Source organism: Mixophyes fleayi, chromosome 7, assembly GCF_038048845.1.
Source record: "Mixophyes fleayi isolate aMixFle1 chromosome 7, aMixFle1.hap1, whole genome shotgun sequence".
Taxonomy (NCBI): domain Eukaryota; kingdom Metazoa; phylum Chordata; class Amphibia; order Anura; family Limnodynastidae; genus Mixophyes; species Mixophyes fleayi.
In genome coordinates, this window is record NC_134408.1 from 128,724,210 (window position 1) to 128,742,678 (window position 18,469).

Sequence of the window (18,469 nt, forward strand, 5' to 3'; positions counted from 1 at the left end):
ACAATAACAATGACATGCAGGAGATGCTTTATGTGTCCCGAAATATTTAGGGTAATTTTCGGGATTCTGCAACAGAATGTAGGAGAATGCAGCAGCTGCAAGAAGAATAGAATTTAGGACGAATGTACTTTAGTCCAGCGCAGTAGAGAATACTTTCCGTGTTGTGCAAGGTACTGAAACCACCCAAAGTAGTCACCTGTGAAGAGAGTGCAGACACTGTTAGCTTGAGTCAAGTGTTTCCCCTAATTAGACTTTTTGAAAAGCAGTAAGAAAAACTGAAGGAGGAAATGAAACAAAGCAATTCGGCTAATTATGTTGGACTTGTAGATTAAGTACTTTATTATGCTTCGCCAGGATCCAAGAGTTATCAACATCTTGAAATCAGATCATTACATTTTGGCAACTGTGCTTGATCCTAGGTTTAAGAGCTATGTCTTCCCTTTCTTTCCAATTGACCCAGATCTAAAGAGATGCAATGAGCTCCTGCTCAGCAAGCTGACAGCTCAAGTGGTACATGACATAATGATGTCTCCTTCAGTTTCTTTGACAATTGCTGCTAGGAAAAAACTTAGCTTTCCCAAGACACCAAGTGGTGATGCGGATGAGTCTGCACAACATATTGACATTTGGTCTGGTCTAAAAGAATTGGCCAAAAATCGTGACAACTTTTCCGTAAAATGAACTACAAATCCCCTGAGGAAGGCCATTACCGGCAATTACATCAAAGTACACAGACTTCTGTGATGGTGGATTCCAGCGGGTAGGAATTAGTATTGTTTGAGAAAGATGTACACACTGATGAGGGCGAATATGATGACAGTGTAGATTGCAGTTGCTGAGATCTAGCTGAGAGAAGGGAGCTAGCTGATGCTGGTATGCTTGGAAATATTTTGGGTAGAATGGTATGTTGGCAATTATATGTTTATCTACAGTGAACTTTCACCTTTATTAAAGAGGTGGGTTTTTTTTCTTTAAAAAGGTACAAGCTTTTTATTTACATTTTTTTTCCCCTGACTTAAAATCACTATGCACTTGAACATAGACTTTAGCACATGAGGTAGAGGGATTAGTATCATCATGACTGAGACTGAAGAGTGACAAGGACACCACCACTCCTCCTGTTTCTGTATGAGCTGTGGCACAGTAAAATGTCACTGGAGACTTTTAATAACACTGCCAGCCCTATTATTTGAATTCCTGTTTCAACACTAAACACTACCACCTCTCCTATTTCTAGGTGAGCTATGGAACAATGTAACTGCAGATTTTGTTGAACATTGCCAACCCTATTATTTCTATTTCAACAATGACAATTAGCAATGGAGCTGTCCTGTTGGTGTGTGAGCTACATAACACCGTATAATGTGACTGCATGTTTAGACCAAGACTGCCAGCCCTATTATTTCTATTTCAGCAATGACAATTAGCAATGGATCAATGGAGCTGTCCTTTTGGTGTGTTAGCTAGATAACACCATACAATGTGACTGCAGATTTAGACCAAGACGGCCAGCCCTATTATTTCTATTTCAGCAATGACAATTAGCAATGGAGCAGTGGAGCTCTCCTGAATGTCACTGGAGACTTTGAAGAATACTGCTACCCCTCCTCTTTCTTTTCTAGCTGTGACGCTGGCCAACTGCACTAGAGACTGTCAAGAACCGTGCTACCCCTTTTGTGTCCCTCTGTGAATGGCGCTGGATCCCCGTGGAGGGCGGTACTTATAGAATCCAAAACTTGCGAGATCCTACAACACAACAATGACATTTTGCCTCGTTTTCAATTCTGAGGGCACGCGAAAGTACCGAGCCGTTTCAGCTCGGTACTCGGATCTGCTAAGTTCAGGTGTGTTCGGTTCGAGCCTGAGCATCTCTAAAATATATATATATCTATATCTATATATATATATATATATATATATATATATATATATCTATATATAAATAATGTATTGTGGTATGTGCATTGTGTATTATCTATAATGAAACAGGAATAAATAGTCTGTCTTTTTAATTGTGCAGTGAGACATCACACTATATGACATTTTTCTATTGGATCAATTAACCTTTATAATAAATATTAAACATTGTATTAAAAAAAAATAGGTGAAATTAATGGGCAAACATAATTCAGGTATTATGTAAGTGCTTTTATGAAATGCTGTTGAGACTATCTATGATAACAAAAAAATATTTAGAAATAAGTAAATATGATATTGTATGTACTTCAAGTATTGAAGCATACATGCAGCGAAGGCAGTATATTAAAATATAAAAAATACACCCACATAGCACATTTTAGTTTCTGCGAAAATGCCCATAAATTCTTACACCCACAAATGCACTAAAATGTATTTGATTGCACAAATTAAATTATAAATTATATAGAAACAGTTTATGCTGGGAAGTGACACAATACAGCTTGAACCTTTCATGCTTCCAGTTGTTGACTTGGAGAGAAGCATTGTAATACTAGCCCATTCTTTTTGGCATGGATTGTTATAGCTCGGATAGTGCGAGTAGGTAGGATGTTTTGATAACCACTCATTTTCCAGTTATCCTCTTCATAAAAAGTTGAGCTACATGTAGTACTTGGTTTGTTTCCTATGGCATGCAAATAAAATAACAGATACAACTACAATACTATAATAGGGTTATAATAGGGTTACCCAAAACCAAATTGTAATAATATAAAACCAGCCTAACCCAAATATAAGTAATTTTGTTTAGAAAAAGAAAAACCGCAACACTTAATTTAACCACTGGAGGTCAGTAAAGGGCCTCTGATTCAACAGAAGGGTTCACTTTTGCTTCATGTGTAAAATTACTTGGTTTGTATTACAAATAAAAACTTAATTAAAGTGAGGACTTGTTTTATCTACAGAACACTTTTGAAGGACAGTAATGCTGTGTTTGCAAACAATGGGTAAGTATGAAATTGTTGTTCTGATCATTTTGCTATCACTGGTTTTAATTGCAAAATTTTACATTATTCAGGTGGTATTTGTCACTTAAGGTGCCAGTGCCTTATCTGAGTAATGTGAAGTCTTTTGCTCAGTAGTATTGATTCACTCATCTCTACAAGTGACAGCCAAGGTGATTTTCACGACAGTCAAACATTTTCCAGAAATGGTTCTCCTACAATTTAGAATCTGGCATATCATTTAAAAATACATGACATTACCTTTCATACTATAAATTCAACTCTGGATGACAGGCACAATCCTCTTCTGTTAAATTGGAACATAGCACTTGCTAATGGTTTTATATATACCAGAGATATATATAGAAAGATATTCCGCTGACAGTATGCAAGGCAAGGCTGCAGACACTACACACCTGTACAGCTGTGTACCTTCCTAGTTCAAAGATAAACAGGTGGAGGTATAGAATGTTTTGAAATGGTTTGAGAATGTTCTTTTTCCACAGCCAACAGCAAAGCTGACAGGGTATTTCTGCAGTGAATAGCAATTACAGAACACCTGCAGATAACTCCTTTGAAAGGCAAGGTAGAAGTGTCACCTGCCCATCAAGCTAGGACTGTGGGAGGAGTGTCAACTATATGAACCTGTATTGTGCACTTGTGCAATACGACCAATGCCAAACAGTGGCCGGTGTCTAGATGGCAGGACTATGTCTATTCACAGTTAGGCTTCCTGATGTCATCCTCAAAGAAAGTGTGCTGTTTATCTGTGATTGTGATGTGAACAATAAAAGCACCATTTATAAAGCAAGAAGTTGTTTGCCTCACCAGAGGGAGACAGTGTTACACTAATATATATTTTATATATTTCTGGGCAGCACAGTGGCGTAGTGGTTAGCACGTCTGCCTCACAGCATTGGGGGTCATGAGTTCAATTCCCGACCATGGCCTTATCTGTGTGGAGTTTGTATGTTCTCCCTGTGTCTGCGTGGGTTTCCTCCGGGTGCTCCGGTTTCCTCCCACACTCCAAAAACATACTGGTAGGTTAATTGGCTGCAATAAAAAATAAAAAAATTGACCCTAGTCTCTCCCTCTCTGTCTGTCTGTGTGTGTGAGTGTGTGTCTATAGTAGGGAATTTAGACTGTGAGCTCCAATGGGGCAGGGACTGATGTGAATGAGTTCTCTGTACAGCGCTGCGGAATTAGTGGCGCTATATCATCATCATCATCATCATCAGTTATTTATATAGCGCCAACATATTCCGTAGCGCTTTATACAAATAAAGCTAAATAGCACTATATAAATAAATGATGATGATGATATATATATATATATATATTCTATAATATAAATGCTTAGTGGCCTGTGTTAGTCTGTCTGTGTGTGGAAAAAATAAAACCAAGCTGCAGCGCCACCTGCTGGGCGGAGTTATACACTGACCTACTAAATTCTTAGTGTGTGTGGGGAAAAAAAATCAGAAAGGGCTGAAATTTGGTATACTAAGATGTTTTTAATTTGTTAATTTAATTTGTTAATTGTTAAAAGTGTTTATAAAGATTTTAAAAATATATATATATATTTCTTGAAGGAGAAGTGACAGTTGGGAGTGGTTGGTGGTTGCCGGGGGTGACAGTTGGGAGTGGTTGGTGGTTGCCGGGGGTGACAGTGGGGAGTGGTTGGTGGTTGCCGGGGGTGACAGAGCGAGAGGAGTGTGATACTCAGGACCGCTGAGAGAGATCCCTGTGTCTGGATAGACATATGGATAGATGTGGCGATAAAGATGAAGGATGAGGTGATGGAGAAGAATGATGAGGTGGTGACATGTGGACAAAACCACGTTAAAAAAGGGCGCTTACGTCGGGAAGTAACGCTCTTCCCCTGAGGAGGCCTGGGCTATGGCCCAAATGCATGACAAGAACCTTTTTAACACCTTAAGTAGCTTGATTTGACTAGAATGCATGAGTATCATGCACGGGTTAACATATATATATATATATATATATATATATATATATATATATATATATGGGCAAGAGCACACTTCTCCTGATGCAGACATAAACAACTTTGTTTACATTGTCAGAATGCCAAAGTTGTAGACAACATAAAAGTTTCACACACTTCCTAGTGATCCTAACACTAACTTAACAGAGACCAGCTCTCTAGAGACCAGGCAATTTATTTAGCATTGGGCACACTGAACATTGAAAACATACAGGTTTTTATACTTGACAAACTTCCCACAGTCATAGCTTGATAAGCAGGTGACACTCCCACCTTCCCTTTTAAAGGGAGTTCTCATCAGCTGCTCTGGTGATTGCTGATGCGCCCTGCTGCCTGCTGTCTCTGTGGGACAAAGACACTTTAAAACCATGTAAGTTAAATCAGACTCTATACTACTATTTTGTCACACATATGTTTTCCACTTATTTAACCAGGTGCACTACTGCACAAATGTGTTACTCTGTTTGCATCCTTTCCCTGCTGATTTCCGGTTAAACACCTCTTCATGTTACAATAGATAGATAGTACTTTTCCATCAGCACTGTTCCTCTAGTTTGATTGATTTGTAAATGTAAGTGTTAAAATGTAACTCCCTAGGAATTATCCTGCAGTTTGTGGGTTGGAAGGCCTCTGGAAAATGTGTAGGTTGGAACCAGTAGAAAGGTTGTATCAAAGTGCAACCTCTGACCCCATATATCACTCATTGAAATCAAATAAAGTTTTCAGTCTTTCTCCTAAAATTGTGCTTGTTTTAACTTCATTGGTAGCTTAAATTAATTATGGGAGCACTGGTATTGACTTTATTACATTTAATTTGTGGAAGTGCATCTAGAGATATGCTTTCAGGATTCAGGGCAACTGACAATACTGATGGAATAATAAGTCAATCTATTGATGTGGTGAGAATAGAGTTAAATATTAGTATGCTTAATTGTTATGTCACTTTAAAAATCTGCCTTCTTTCCACACCTTTACCTCTGATGGATCTATCAGAGGATTGCCCTATGAGTGTCTTGAAATCAATTGGGAGAAGAAAGACATTGTTTGAGCATTGAAATATCAGATCAGTGACTGCAAATATTAATATTAATTTAGGCTTATACAATCCTCATATTATTTGGCCGTATATGAATAGAATACTGCTGTTTAGATGCAGGTGATTTTATGTTTATTTTACATAGTTTTTATGTGTGCACACATTTATTTCATGTAAAGTATTTTTAATAGTATTAATAAAATTTTGATCCCAAGAATGGGACTTTAATAAATAAAATCCTTCTATTCTTGTGTTATTGGGGAGATATTCTCCCCTATGATATTCTGGTGCCACTTTGTTTATGTCTTTGTAAGATAACTTTTAGGGATGCAGATCGTCCCTTTTTTCAGGCTGCCATTATTATACATGTATAAGATATATATGGCTGAATTAGCGTCCTCTAGATTTCATATTATTTGCGCAAATGTTTACACCCCTGTAGATCCGCCATTTTTCGCCACAGAACCAGGTACAATTAAGCAAATGTAGACATAAAACGTTACATGAGCGTATAATTGCGCTGCGGTTTTGCATCTTTCCATTTTATAAATTGCCTTTATTGTTACAAATAAATACTTAAACAATGTGTTTTATTTTGTTGATACTATGTTATATCCTGTAGATCTGATTCAAACAAAAAGTATGTGCTTGTGTTTTCTATGTGTTGGTGTGGGGAGAGCCATTAGAGCATACACACATACATGGAATGAATAATTTATTGTACCAGTTTATTATTTTTTAAAGCATGATGTCAGTTTCTTGGGAATATGTTGTGAGTAAAACATAGGCATATCGGCTAATCACAGGAGAGCCCAGAATACAGGACTAAAGGATATGGCTGAAGGTGATTTAAAAGAGAAAAATCAAGTATGATCTGATGCCAATCTCAAACAAGTATATAGGAATGATGTGTTATACTGGCAAAACGTTGTTTATGCAGAATATATAAGAATTGTGTACTATGGTATATTAGTATGTTCTAGCTCAGTGGCGCACGCAGGGGGGGTTTCTGAGTCTCCAGAAACCCCCCCCTGCGCTAACTAAGTGGCCGCTATAGCTGCACTGTCCTATACAGCAGCCGCGGCGCTGTCAAAGAAGCATCCGCGGCGGTGCTGTAGTGTATGAAGCACCGCCGCGGACGCTTCTTAGACAGCGCCGCGGCTGCTGTATAGGACAGCGCTGAAGAAACGGAACTGCTGCGCATGCGCAGCAGCTCTCGCGGGGGGTGGGGGTTTTTTGGGGTCGGGGGGAAACCCCCCCCGACAATCCTCCGTTCGCCCCTGTAGCTCTAGGTTCACATTTCATATTCCTGGATCCAGAAAAATAGTTGACGTAAACAGTAAAATGCCCCTGAAATTATACCTTGCTGCTGTTACTGTAAGCGTAAAACATTTTTATACACAGAAAAAACTAGCTAGTGGCACTGTAATCTATTAACTGCTGTGGATCAGCTGCTGACTATGGGCTATATGAAACCAAGTAAACTGACATCAAATATTCAAACTAGAGATGCTCAGGCTCGGTTCCCCGAGAACCGAACATACCCGAACTTTGCAGATCCGAGTACCAAGCCGAGTCGGCTCGGTACTGCCGCGCTTTTTCGGATTTAAAAACGAGGCAAAACGTCATCGTTACGTCGTCTGATCTCGGATCGCGCGAGTTTTGGATTCCTTTTAAAGATCCAACATAATGGGGGGTGTGAGGGAGGGCGGACCCCCATTTTTCTTTTCTGCCACTGATGTGTGCCAATGTGTCCTAGATGTGCTAGGAACTGCCGTATTTGTGTCATTGCTCTGTCGCTTACCTTCCAGCCAGGTCGCTGCACAAAGTGTATGAAAATAATATTGTGATCTGTGAGATGGTCAAAATTGACTGCAAATGACTTGCAATTACTGTTGTTGAGGTTAATAATAATGTAGGAACAAAAAAAGTGCAAAATTATGTTACTTTACCATATTTTAGGGGGTTTTTTCTAAAAAAAAATCCAAAACCAAAACACATGAGGACGGTTTTGCCAAAACCAAAACACAAAGCTAATCCAGATCCAAAACCAAAATCAAAACCAGTTCACAGTGAGCATCTCTAATTCAAACGTGCATGGGGTCATTTAAGGGCTCAGAAAATGTGGAGGTGTACTATGAATGTTATTGATGAGTGTGACATGACATTTGTAATGTGGAACAAGGACGGTTTGCGCCATATTATCGGTGGTCATGGTCATGCGCACAAATGCAAAACTTAGATTTTGTTTTGTGAATGTGATAATAGAATGGGAGAGGGACAGAGTGCACTTTTTAGACAAGTTTCCTCATTCTGGTATCAGCTGCATTGCCTCTAAACAGTCTCAATTTGTGGGAAGGCCACATAGGTTGTTTCTAAAGCACAGTGGCTGCACCATGCTCCTTCTGCATTTCATTATTTACATGTTGTATATTAATACATTTTATTATGTAATAATTATATTTTATAATAGAATCATATATTACAACATTTAACCATGGACTGATTTAAGGCTAACGTGTTCCATGTATTTATTTTATACAGATGGATGTACTGAGGGTTGTGACAATAAAGAATGATTGCATTGTCAGAGGGGGGTAAGGCGGGGAACAGAAAACATTACCAAAGGGGCACAGAATATTACCAGCAGTAAACTTAATGGTATCACATGACTGAGATTACTACCGGTTTTATTACCACTCTTAATTATAGTGTATTGGGGTGAATTGCTTGCTCACTAACTAGGCACTTACTCTGGACAAAGCTATTCTAAATATTCATTAAAAATCTAAAGCAGAACCTATTTATTTGTCCTACATAATATTGAGTATTAACAGCATTTTTAGATCGATTGTACACAGCAGAACGCCGACACGCGTTTCGCTGAAATAGCTTTTTCCATGCCTGTTTTTAACTTAAGAGGTTTTATTTGTGATTATAAATAAAATATGAATTTTATTATAGCGTTTGGGTTACATATACAACACAGAACATTTAAAACCAGCTTCTTTTTTCTTCTTTCTTCACAACATATGTAGGCTTTACCTGGTCCTACCATCACTTATCAAAAATGACCTTGTGCTTCTCCACTGAAGTGCATAGGAAACCGCAAGATGCATCCAATTAGATGTGTAGGATGAGGCACAATATCTTTTTGCATCATAAATACAGGAGTCTTGCAGGAACATTCTATACTGCTGGTGACCCTGCACCTTACATTACCCATCTCCATGGGGCAGATTCAATCCAACGCGAGGTGCCGCAGAACAGCGCCTTGATAGTCACATACGCATATTGTCAGCTATAAATCTCTGCTCATTTTTGTGCTCAACTCTATGGGATGGGAGGAAAATAAGTGGAGATTTCCGTAAAAACTCGGATGCAATGTGTCTATCCATACAGACCGAATCTTGAGCCCAACAGAGAAATAACCTGACTAGGAAGTAAGTTCCTACTCCCTACAGCAGGCCTGTCCAACCTGCGGCCCTCCAGATGTTGTGAAACTACAAGTCCCAGCATGCCCTTCCAGCTATCAACAGGTAGTTACTGGCAAAGCCTGCTGGGGCTTGTAGTTTCACAACACCTGGAGGGCCGCAGGTTGGACAGGCCTGCCCTACAGCATCCATCCATCCCCTCCATCAGAAGACTTTACTCCTCCATATCACTCTCCTCCAGGCAGGCGCATTGTACATGGGTCTGTAAATAGGTCCCCCCCGCCCCAATCATGGAATCACCCATTCTGAATTTTATTCATACATTGTCACATGTGTATGGGGGCTACATTAAATGGGAGGAATGCGGAGGGCAAGTACATTTTATGATGTGCAAATGTGCCCATGTCACTAAAAGATGTATACACTTGTGCACACACCATTCTATTTCTGTATAATATAATAACAATAATAATTGCAAATTGTTTTCTGAACAACCTGAGCTGTACAGACCTTCTGACATTCTATAAAGACAAGGCAGTACAGCTAATCCTCTATGACAATATATATTTGTGTAGGTTTAGTTCCCAGAAAACTCGGCAAGTACTCAAGACTTCAATAAGATTTTCCTTTCCAATTTGAATGAATTCTACTACGCTGCTTATGGAAGAACCATTATTGTTTAAAAAGACACAGCAGTGTGGGAACGTTGTTATAGCCGAGTATCTGAATTCTAGAGACTGAAAATGAGCAGATGGTACAATTTGTTGTCTACATTTTAAAAACTTCTTTCAACATTAATGTTCCTGTTGGGAGATTCCACCAATTAAGAATGTAAAGCATATGTTTAAATCATTGTCAATTATCTGGGCGGCTGCAAACCCTATACATGCCTAAGGGGGTAACAATATAATTGTAAGCTAGAGGAATTAAATGGTCCCATAACAAAAAAAAAAAAAAAAATATTTCAGCATAATTACCTTCAAATAATTTGTAATATCCCTGTATATGTGTCATATTCTATGTACTTTTTATTCCTGCTTGATTTTCTGTAAAACTTTGAACATTTTAATTAAAGAGACTTAAAAAAGAAAATTGTAATATCATGCAACACCATTTGAAGTGCACGTGATTCCTACACACAATGGAAGCAGACATGTTGTAGGCTGAGCCAATATGAAAATGTAGCCTAATTACTGACTAGAGCAGGCCTGTCCAACCTGTGTCTCTCCTGGTATTTTAATGAAACTACAAGTCCCAGCATGCTTTGCCTGCTATCACATGGCTATCTGCTGGCAAAGCATGATGGGGCTTGTAGTTTCACCACACCTGGAGAGACACGGGTTGGCCAGGCCTGCATGAGAGACTAGTGACATTATTTAGAATACAGCATATCAATTGACTAGTAACATATGACATTACTCAGGAACTTCATGCCAATGTTCAGGAAAATGCCACCTATCCATTCACCCTGTATCAGGGGCTTGCCACTCGTCACTGAGGTACGTAGTTCCTAGTGAGCTTTCTGAATATCGATTCACCTCACAAAATGACTGCCTGTGCATTGGCAAGACAACGGGTGCCCATTAAGTCCAAAATTCAAAGACCATTTCAGTTTAAAAGAAGCTTATTATTAAAACTGACAAAAAACTAAATATGTGAGAATATCCCTAGATTTGTTGCCTTAAATATTTCTGATATTGGCCTAATAATTTTTTTTTTCATCTGCTCAATATTATGTGCCAAGACAGAAAAACTTAATGGAAAAGTAAACATCGTGTTTGGCGACGAAAATGATCAGTGGAAGATTTGTGCACAACATTTTGAGTGCCTTTAAGTATGTGCTATCTCTTCCTTCGTCCTTACAATATCCTGTCCATTTTCCTGGTCTTTTCATTTGTGTTCCCAACACTGTAATAAAACACTAGTAAGATATGTCGTTTTTATTTTGATGCTCCACTGAATCTGATAATGGTCATTACTGGCGAGAGCTTCTTTTGAACCATACGTGCCAGCCATAGAGCAGTGACAAATTGGGCAACAATTTGCCTAAATTGTTTTACTTGGTATACAGTAAAGTACACAAATATTTCAATGTCAATGTACTGCAAGTTTAAAAGCAAATATAAAATAAACACAGAAGTACTTGATATTTATTATAAGGTAAAAACTGGTAAGCTAACAATGATATGCATCCTAATTGTAAGTCAAATAAAATTTATAATATGCATATACATTTACATAGTACTAGTTTGTACTGCAAGTTAGTGTAAACATTAGCAATAACAAAAATACAGCAGAATGTATGGCACAATGTTCAGGTAAATATTACATTTTGTATATAGTTTGGCACGAGTTGAGGATTGAATTTGACCGATGTTAAATTATTCTAATTTTTTAAGTTGCAATCTTTGTAAACTTGACATATTTTGCTACTATTTCAGAAAAATATATTTCTGCAAATCACAAGTGACAAGGTGACCTCATACAGAAAACAAATATAAATGATTAGGGTAGGCACCCATCTGTATGAGGTCACCTTGATGTGGTAGATGGGCATCCACAATTTGATCTAAATGTGCACTAAGAACCTCATGTGTATTTCAGAGATTATATTATAAATAATATTACAGTGGAACACTGCAGAGTTCACCTTTATATGTTTGGAAGATGTATAAATGTGGTTTTAGTGTGTCCCTGCTTCGTGTTTCTATATACATGTTAATTGAGCTTTTGATCTATGTTGACCTGCTGTTAGTGGCATACTTGCCTACTCTCCCGGACTGGGCGGGAGACTCCCAAATTCCAGGTATGTCTCCCAGCAAGTCTCCCGCACCCTGTCACCGACGGGCCTCAATGACGCGATTCATGGCGAATCACGTAATTTTGGCCCCGCCCTCTGTGAAAAAAATAACGATTTTGTCACAGGAGCGGTGCCAAAATTATGTGATGCGCCATGCCCCACCCCCTTCCACCCTCCCACCACACCCCTCATCAGGGATCTCCCTGAGTGAGATCCCTCAAAACAGGCAGGTATGATTAGTGGTATTACAGAATGTGTCCCTTTCTTGAGAGCCTTTTCCCCTTTGAATATCATCATGTCTGCCTGTCTCCAGTCCTAGTTTATCAGTTATTACTGTAACACTAATATGGTATACACACACTCCTGTTCTAGCTGTGTGCTGTCCATGGTCCTGGAATGAATACTAATTATCCCATGGAATAAGGCACACTTTCCTCCAGCTTTCTGCATCCTTCCAGCCTGGGGACCTGCCCTGATGAAGAGTAATGGTGGAGAGAGAACATGCACACACGGTAATGAGATTAATCTCTCCCCAAGCACCAAAATGCTCTGTCACCTCTGCTCCGTTTTAGAGAAGAGCTGTGTTACATGTAACATCTAAATATTACATATGGTGCTGCTCTGCACCAAAAAAATATTTAGTACATAGAGGCCAAAGCATTCTATATGGATTCCATGTTCACTGTGCTGAATGTATGTAAGGCTACGTACACACTGACATTCTGCAATCACAAGGTGTTTCTAATGTAAGGTAAGTGCATGTAGGTCTATGTGATAATACAAATTCTTGCACCGAGTGAGACGTCTGCTGTTTTTCATGCATGTAAAGTGTGCTGCTTAGTGGTGCATGTTATTCAAAGCTAAGTGTTCCATCTCAGATCATCTGATGAGCATCATTGTTGTTGAAAACTTTACATTTATTTCAATGGGAATATACTGTAAATGCAAAGAGATGTAGTTAAGAGGCTTTAACATGTGCAATTCCACATGTGTTTGGCTTGAACAAAGTGCATGTTCAGAAATTGCAGACTGAATGCACTTGCAAATACATACAATTAAGTTTTTACTTGCATTTTAATGAGTTAAAAACACGTAGCAAATGCCAGTGTGTATGAAGCCAAACTGGGCTACAGGGCTGAGAGAAACACTTTATTTCAGCTGTTGTCAGTCACGTGCTCCGAGCTGAAATCTCTGTACACAAGAGGAAGAGCTGTAACTGATGACTCCCCAGGACTGATAGACTTCAAAGCAGACAAATCCTCACCTACATTTATCAATGTATCAATTCTGATACCTGGTTCATTCTGACCCATGATACGGGCATTGCATTCTGCTCAATTATATCTGTCTTATTTACAGAACTTAGCAGATGGTCTATGTATCATTCACAATCAGCACTACGGTAAACAGAGGTCAATCAGGAGGCTCTTATATGTAAAGTTGAAATTTATACTTGGCTCAAAGCCTTGTATACATTTACAATTTTGTTTTGTTTTTAATCTAATTTTCAATTATTGATTAACTATTTTGGTGCATTGCTATATGTAATATACACAGACAATTAAATTGACAATAAATAAAAACTACTTACCCCCATCTACTAGTAAACATTAGACATTTCAGATTTTAAAAAGCTTCCACCAGTATTCAAGCAGCAGATGTTTATCTGTGTTTAAGCAAATCCTAAAGCGTGAGAAAAACATGGAAAAGAGGTTCTGATATGTGAATAAAGCGAGAAATCAGTGTGACGGGTTTAAAAAGGGGAGAAAAGAAAAATAGAAAAACAGGATGTGTCTAATAGTCAGATGATTTATGCTGACAATATTTGGGATTCTGAAATACTTTGTTCGAAATATGAATTAAAATCTGTGAATAATTAATTTCTACCATACAAATATAAATCATTTTAGTTGATACAACAATAAAAGTAATTTTTAATATATAGATTTACAGATTATATGAGAGTCTTCATACTGGTACTAACAATATGAGTCCCTCCCTATCAGAAACTCTTCTCCTTGTTTTTGCTGACTATTTAATTCATTGTTCTGCCAGTGCACCCCTATAATATTTAATGAGGGAAAAATACCAGTATTGGATAAATAACACAATTGGTTTCATCTGGTGCGTAAATCTTTATTATCAGAATTTAAGCAGATTCTGAGGTATCTCTTCCCTACTCTATTATAATTACCAACATAGGGCCTGATGCCTCCAAATCTGTATTTTGAGTTGCACACGTCTTAATACACATGAAAATCTAGTGTATAGCAAAGATGCAGCATCATCATCGCTCATCAATCAAACTTGCGCCCAGTTATAGTGTCGTAAACAACACATTTAGATACATAAAACCAGAAATAACACTCATCACAAAGGTGTGCTCTTAACTTGCATCTGCACAACTTTACTGTACGTATTTAGACGTTAACACCTCTGATCTGATCCGTCTCGCCAAGCACAGGAGGCCGTAAGCACAAGACACCCACAACTCCGAAAATGAATGCACAGTGCGACCATTGAACGCCAAGTTGCATCTTTACATCACGCGGGTGTACTTATGTGGAACTATAAATCAGGCCAATAATTAGCCTAATGCTAGACGTTGTAAATGGACTGAACTTCACCAACGTCTGTCTTTACCAAGTAAAACAATGGCAAAGCTAAAGACTCTTATTTATACAGTATATTGCACGAAGGAAAGGTTTCCCATGTCAGGGACTTACCGCCCATGCCATGTATATATAAAACCACAGGTAAATGGTTTCATCTTTGTTATCTTTATTATATGATCCGCTTTTTTTGGAGTAATGTGATGAGTCTTCTGAGTACACGTTCTAAAATAATAATAGGGGAAAAAATGAAATGCATAAACACAGGTGTTTCAAACAAAACTCCAACTATATAATTTGGTAAACTCGATGACAATATAATAAGAATTTCAACATTCTATTTAGTTCCTGCCTGTTGTCATAACAACTTAAGTTTCTGTACTTTCAACTTGTAAAGCTGTGACAGCTTATTCCTCAGTTCACTCTGCTTTGTACATACTAAATGTGATGTGCCAGAAACATGTTTGATCTCTAATAAATATATATATATATATATATATATATATATATATATATAAACAGATTGAATATCTCCCAGATTACGCACAGAAATATGTAAGATGACAGTAGGTGAAACCTACTTAACACTTCTCATCAACTCACCTCCCCTCTAATTTGTAACTCTGTTTGATCTGTGACCTTTTCATTGTCTGGTGTCTTAATCATTATTTCCATTTGACTATGAGTATTACCAATGCCCACAGCAACAGTACAATGGCATAGTAAGGCTGGGTACACACTACAGTGTTTGCAGCCAATTATCGGACCTATCAAACGAAAAATGACCGTTTGGCCCAATATCGCATTGGTGTGTACCCTGCAACGATCAACGTTTATTGTTCCAAAGCTCATTGTATCGTTTCATTCAATTTTGAAACCAGACTAAAAATCTTGTTCAACGATGGAACAATGTTGTTCCAATTCTGCAGTGTGTACGCACTCAGGACCGGCGCTGTCCATAGATCTCTATAGAGTGTGTAGAGTCATGATCTTTTCAGATGATGGTTATGACAGATGAAGAGCACAGATCTGAAGGTAAATCTTGTAAAATGTGTAAAGTGCGTACACATGAATCGGCTGCTGATCGGGGCTTTTTTTGTTTTTAATCATTGGTAAAATTGTTAAGAAATTTTGTATAGTGTGTACCGAGCCTAAGTAGTCAGCGGTCAGCAACTATGATAGCTCGTCAGGGCTACGAGTGTAGAAAAAAATTAATGATGTAGGTACATTAATATAATCTCTCTCTCTCGCAAGAGGGCATTGGTAGACAGCACAGTTGTGGTGTGTCCTACAGAAAGAAGATACAGGCCTAGACCAGGGACTGGTTGGAGACATAGTGACAGTCTTCCCCTGGTATCCACTAGGCTGACTCTGAACAAGGCTCAAGGAGCACATGGCTGAGATTAGGGGCATACCAACAGGGGGCCCACAAGGTCCCACAATTTGCTCTCAAAAGAGCAGAGTATAAGCCTGTTTTGAGCAGCACATCACATTAGGCGTATACCCCAGACCCTCCAGTATGCTCTATTGAGACTAGGGGATGGGGGGGGCATGAGGCGAGAATGGCGTTACTGTGCCCTTACCCACATTTTGCTATGGGAATGGCAATGCACCATTCTGCCCCACAGTTTTTAGAATTACTTGCTACAAAGGACTGAGTAGGCTCACCACTGAATGTAATTTGCAGAGCAGTCCAGAAACAAGATTTCGGTTTATCAAGCAAGATTATTGAAATTAGATAAAGAAGAGGTTATGGCGTATTTCTGCCAGTGTTCCTTGATATAGGAAGGGGAGCACTGCCTTTCAAGTCCAAAAAGAATTTGACTTATACACCAGCTCATCGCTGGTGGAGGTTGGATCTAATGCGTTAGTTTTAGAGAGGAGAGAGGAAGAATGCACCTTGAAGTAAGCTGAATGGACCATCAGGGTGTGCCAGTGCAAAGCCAAGGCCAAATGCTTTAGTAAGACATAATGTTGATGAAAGCTAAATTCCTTGAATACTGAACTGACTAAGCACAATCAGGCTGTATTTGCAGAATTGCAGAACAAAAGGCAACTGCAATTCAAGAAAGAGATTCGGCACATAAAATGGCAGGGAAAGGATTTTGCTGACCAATAGTTCTTTCATTTAAGAGAATTGGCCTTGTGTAGGCCAGGTTCAGTCAGCCCGTAGCCAGAGGATCTGAGTGGCGTGGCTTGATGAGCCATGGCACCAAGTGACATGCTCACTTTCCATGTGTGATGATGTCATCACACACACGAGAGAGCAAAGAGCCATGGGAGTGTCAGCCCTGAGCCCACACCAACAGGACCTCTCCAGCACACTTCTCTGTGATCTCTACTTCCACAATACATGGAGCATTGCTGCAATTATAGTGCTCTATGTACGTTAATACTAACAGGACCAAGGTCATTTTCACTCATTTCTTAAAAAAAAAAAAAAAAAAAAAAAAGGAATCTAATAGCCACACATGTTCAATTTACCTCTCTGATAATCTACATCATATTGCGGATTGCCTCATAATGAAGGAGTCACTGGCACTCTCTGGAACTGTGGCAACAACACTACGCATCAGGAGAGGTACATTACATACAGTCTCAACTTCGATGGCATTAAATTGTTTCCTGTTCCGAAAAATGTATTGTCATCCAAAAATCTCTGATACATTTGCAAGAGAAATATTAAATGTTTGCATGCCTTCTCTTTTAGTAGATCACGGTGCCAAAAAAATGAGTTGTAATACCAGTTACCACTCAAAAAATACATTCAATCCTACTAATCAGACAGGTCTTTTAGCGGTAGAATGTAAGAAGGAAAAATCCAGAAACTCCTTTATGCCTACACATTTATACCGGACTAATTGTGGTTGTATGGGTTTCAGAGACATAGTTCTGCTGATGGTACAGTCTAAAACTATACACTTCGGTGGTAATCGTTAACACGATTATCACAATTACGACACCCACGAGACCTACAAATAAAAGACGAATGTATTAAAAACAAATGTAAATATTAATCGACTTAACCTGAAAATCGACTGGGCAGATCACCGCATGATGACCGCAAGTGATTTCGAATGAAGAGCTGTCCGGCAATGTCGGGACCCTGCAGGTTAAGTGTTTAAACAATTAACCTGACATTGCCGCTTTAAATTAAGATTAATAGAAGTCGCGATGAAACTAAACTGTAGTGCCGGACAGCTCTTCATTCAAAATCACTTGCATGTTATTAGCTATGAAGAAGAAACAAACAAATCAAACAGCAATTTCACACACCCTTTCACCTTCAATCAAGAAGAAAAGTAGAACAAGAAAATGCCAAATTAAAGAACAAGATTGCCAAAATATTAGCACAGACTAATGCTCTACTTTTAACCTTAATGCCATGAGAGATACACCTTCTAGGATTACAGAACTATACCTGGATGAGATACTTATGGGGAGAATGATATCTTTATCAGGGGCAAACGCAGGATTTGTAGAGGGGGGTTTCCACACCATGCCGCCAGTGGGCGTGACCAGCATGCATGGGGGCGTGGCTATAATTTTACACAGTGCTTGGCTGCTTTCCAACTTTTCCTATCCTCATAATATTCATGGGCAATGCTGCGGGCACTACTGTTAGGTGCATGCAGCTCTCTCTTTTTGAGCAGAGCCGTGT